Source organism: Daphnia pulicaria, chromosome 2, assembly GCF_021234035.1.
Source record: "Daphnia pulicaria isolate SC F1-1A chromosome 2, SC_F0-13Bv2, whole genome shotgun sequence".
In the NCBI taxonomy this organism is placed as follows: Eukaryota; Metazoa; Arthropoda; class Branchiopoda; order Diplostraca; family Daphniidae; genus Daphnia; species Daphnia pulicaria.
Window position 1 is genome coordinate 5,159,336 of NC_060914.1, and position 4,800 is coordinate 5,164,135.

The following is a 4,800-nucleotide window of genomic DNA, read 5'->3' on the forward strand; positions in this document are numbered from 1 at the left end:
ATCTAAATATCGAGAGTGTGGGCTATCTTCCTTGCGTTTAAAAAGTGATGCGGTATCAGACACATTTGAAGTAAAATCGAGTTAATTTATTATTAGTAATGCATAAATTTATTGAGAAAGACCATGAAAAATGGAATTATGAGACTTTGGGAGGAATGCGAACATCAAAGTTGTCAACATTTGATAAACGCTGGGCAGCTAGTCAGACGTGGTTTTCAAATTTGGGATTGCCGAACCGAAAACGTCCATATCACTCGTGAAGCCAGGCAGTGTTTCTTACAATGAGTGATTGTATCGTTTTGAATCGTCTAATTTGCCTAATTAAAAAATATGATTAATTAGACGTACAATAGAGCTACAAGTCTGTGATTTTTCCCATACCATACTAATTATGTTGTCTTAATCTGTGTGGTAGATGGAATTTGGAGCGGAAACGAAATTATTCAGCCAATCACAATACGGCATTTAATCCACCTAAAAAGAAAAATACTGCGCTTATAGTTACGGTGCCCTTGTCACCGTATAGATCCTTTTAACCAGCTACCTTAATTACTCCGGCTACACTGGCTGTTACTTAAGAAAGATCATTTTCACCGGCTGTTGCTCGAGTTGGCTTCATTTCTCCAGCTAGATCCGTTTCTCCGGCAAGCTACATTTTTCCGGCTACATTGACGGTTACTTCCGTTGGCCTTGTTTCTCCAGCTAGATTCGTTTCTCTTGATGGTCCCATATGTACGGCTGCCCTTTTTTTCCGGATTCCCTAGTTTCACCTTTAGGCCCTATTTCTCAGGCTAGACCTGTTGCTCCGGTTAGATCCGTTTCTCCGGCTGGAACACATACGCGTCAAGCGACTAGGTTAGTTCGCCTCCAAAATCCGCAAATACAAAGAGATGATAGCATCGACTAAGTAGATGCTTTGCCAAGTAATCAAGCATCTGGACGTGCGTTAGGGAACTCTCGCTCTTTCATATGTTCTAAAAATAAAATAAAATTAAGACATGAAAATTTGCTTCAGTTGCTTAGAAGGGAAAAGAAGAAAACCGTGAAATTGAATGAAAAAGTTACTGACTGGAAAAGGAAAGGAATAGCGCTCCAATAATAGTTCGCAAAAACCTTTCGCGGATGCTTATCAACGCTTTTCCAGCATCATACTAATCATGTACGGTAGCTTTCCTTGCTGGATACGTCGTCCGTGTGCTGACCGAGCAAGAGTTTTGTGAGGACTGTATTGCAAGATTGTAGGGTGTCAAATGCACCGACCCCTTGATGCAACTTATATACCGCCTAGATAAAACATATCAACAATTAGTAAGGCAAACAATTGATATACAAATTTCAAGTTTAACAAGTTTCAATTTGCATTGCAGACTGTGGTGGGTCACTGTATCCTTCCGTCAAATTTGTCTACAGGCTGTGGGCAATCTATTTATTCGTAAAAGAAGTAGATATCGGGCTCGACGTTCATGCTTAATGGACTTGTAGAATTCCTTGTTCCCCAGCTTGAAAAATGAAGTGTGTGAAATTGCACGACCTGGGGAAAATAATAAGGACTTGATTGGAGTTATTTAAAAAATATGTGTGAAACCAATTTTGTCCAACAAGAGAAAATATCATAAAATCTTAAGCCAAAAAAGAAATACTTTTTATCCTGCAAATAAGGAACGTAGAGCTAAAACATTGAAATAATAAAGCACTCACTTTTATCCTTCCTATCTGTTTCTTCTAACATTAACCACGAAAAAGGATTATCCAAAAATTTTGCAACTGTTGCAGCATAAAAAGAGATGAGAGCTTGACATTCAATTTTCTAATATGAGTTGGATTACATTTCATTGCAACAGAAACAACCTACGCCTTTTCTTGGCATACTGTAAAAAACGTCTTAAATTTATAAATTAAATGAGGAAGAGTTCGAATTCCAGAAATATTCACATACTGGAAACCGAAATTTGAAATTTCACACTGGGAATGTTAAAACTTAAACCTGTCACACCACAGACGTCTGCCATTTCTGTCTGTCAAATTCCCTGCCCTCTGTAAATCGTTATTATTTAAGGAGCCACACTATGGAGCGCTAGATGGCGTCGTCGCATCCTCTCTCTACTGATTGAACCTAATCGGCACGTGATCAGAAAGGATTATGATCGGCTTTGGTAACAAATCCTCTCGTCTTCATAGGGAAGATTGAAGTTTACTGGCCTTAACCATCTAGTAGGCCATGGCAAGCCACGCAGTCAAACAATTTTTAAAAAGTCAGAAGTAAGTTTAGGAAAGTGGATCACTTAGCGACTACTACCGATCCGGGGAAGGGGAAGGGAAGGGCGAAAACACACGAGTAGCCAGCCTCTAGGCCGTGATTTGAGTAGGCCATGCTATAACCATACTAAAAAAAACGTCCAAAATGAACTTATTTACAGAATACTAAAGATTAACGGATTACTCCCATTCACTGGCATTCAACTGGTATTCAAAGCCAGTTGCCAGCACACCATCCACTGACTACATCCACTTCTACTTATTGAAATTAGAAATAGTTAATTTGCTTCCAAATTCGAAGAAACTGATGCTACACCAATGCATAAATCAAAATCAAAATTAAAAAAATCGTTAACTGATCAGTGAGTTGAGTTTCTTATTCATAATACGTGCTTATGAATACGTTTCCAAATTTTAGTGCGACTTAAAAATTTAACATTTAAGGAAGCACACTTGCAAAGCAATGGCATGGCAAAACCAAAACAAATGTGGAAATTTCATACAACTGCATGCAGAGTTGTCACAAGTTTGTACGTTTTACGTCAAATGTATCGTTTCCTCTTCTTTTCTTTTAACCTGGTATTTATTTTTACCTTTTCTCTCGAATCTATCAAGAAATTTTATGTCTTTTATCGTTATTGGTTCCTTCTTACACATTAACTCTTCCTGGTATCTCATTATCACTTATTCCTGGTATTCTAACGCCGAGTAACGTCAAGTTGGTGTTGTACACATTATCCTCTATTCCTGTTATTCTAAGGTCGACCCGTAGAAAGAGAAACGGCCCGGAACGACGAGCTTGCGCTTGACTTGCTCCCAAGCCCAGCACAAGCTCGCGGATTCCAATCTGAAAAACTTTAACTTTTGATATTGCTGTTTTTAAGCTTGGACCAAACTTGTTTATTCAAGGTTGCCTCAAACCTTTTATTTTAATGTTGTGATAAATAAACTATATATAGGATAATTTATTTATAATTTTTGAAACCTTGTTTTTACACGTTAAAAATGTATGAATATATTAATTAATAAATAAATAATAAGACAATAATTTTCATTCAATCGTTAAATCATCACTTTATTGTAAAAACACTCAATTGCACATATAGATAATTAATTTGCTCAGCAGAATTGCTGATAATTTAAAATGAACATGTATGAGTTATTTAAATAATTAAGTTCTTATTTCGTCATCTTGGTCTTCATCGCCGCCAGCAACACCATGTTGTCCATCATCATCAGCAGTTAACTTCTTTCTGGCATGTTCCCTCTGAATGTTGGAACCAGTGATTTGAAAGCTTGTTCTCTTTTTCTCTTACATCCAATGTATTGAAGACGATGAGTGGTGAATAAAATGTGAGCGATGAAATATGTACAGGGTCAGATGTTGATGTGTACAAAGTATACGTGTGAGGTACCTGAGATGGACAGGAAGAATTAGAATCGATACATGAAGGGCATGATAGGGAAAGTTACCTAATAAGCAAGGAAGCTTATCGGGTGACACACACATGAGCAGGATATATGATACAAGTATCTGGGACCTGGGAAAGAGATATGAAAATGTAGACTTAAGTAGCAATACATGAAGCTCAAGAATATTTACCACTTGTACATAGACGTTATCACGTCAATTAGCCTCAAAGAAAGGGAAAGAACACAGGCTGAAATCTGTTCAGGCTATAGATACAAATATGGAATTAGATTCATGAACGGAAACAATTGTACAAAGGGCGTACCTTGATGAAAGATGAAACACACACAATAAAATCGTATTTCACGACCAAAGAGACTCAAGACAGAGCTAAATAAATAATAGACTGATTGTCACGACATGAGCCAAAATAGCAGGCGACATTAACTGAAGGGAATGGGTAGGCGTAGTTGCAAGATGTAACACAAATTATTGCGATTTCGCAGAAACATCCTCCCCCGAGGCCGGAACGGCCGAGCTAGTTTCAAGCAAGCAAAGTTCTGTGATCCCGCGGCGAAATATTCCGGACGGAAGTTGAACATCTACAGCTCTCACAAAGCCGTCGAGACCCGGAAACTTTTGAACGACATGACCGATGACTCCACACACCTCGTCCGAAACTTTTGTTGATCTCCAACACGACGTCTCCGATTTCCAGATTTGGGCGACGAATTTTCCACTTCTTTCTCGCGGCCAAGGATTGCAGATAGACGGTCTTCCAGATATCCCAGAAGAGGTTGAGGGAGCGCTGAAGATATCGATAGTGGTCTCGTGGCTCAGCATCATCATACAGTCCGGCGGGTGGATAAGCAGTAGGAGCTCGATTCAGAAAATCATTGTGCGTCAATGGCCGGAAGTCGGAAGGATCTGAGCTTGCGTAGGTCAATGGCCGGATGTTCAAGAGACCGGCTACTTCGTAGAGCAGAGTGCGTAAAAGATCTTCCGTTGCATGACGAGACGCTCCTTTCTCCTGTTCTAGGGCATTGTAGAGCGCTCTCTTCGTAGACTTGACTAACGACTCGTGAGCTCCACCGAAATGTGGGGTCCGTGGAGATTGAAATGTCCATTTGATG

General features: G+C 39.3%; 1 long non-coding RNA gene across 1 annotated transcript; it reads right to left on the minus strand.

Moving 5' to 3' along the window:
* Nucleotides 1-3,335: 3,335 nt before the first annotated feature.
* Nucleotides 3,336-4,083, minus strand: LOC124327856. Its single transcript, XR_006916225.1, has 4 exons — nucleotides 3,993-4,083; nucleotides 3,860-3,933; nucleotides 3,730-3,797; nucleotides 3,336-3,671 (listed from the first exon to the last, which is right to left on the minus strand). It is a non-coding gene; the product is annotated as an uncharacterized LOC124327856 (long non-coding RNA).
* Between the last annotated feature and the right edge of the window lie 717 nt (nucleotides 4,084-4,800).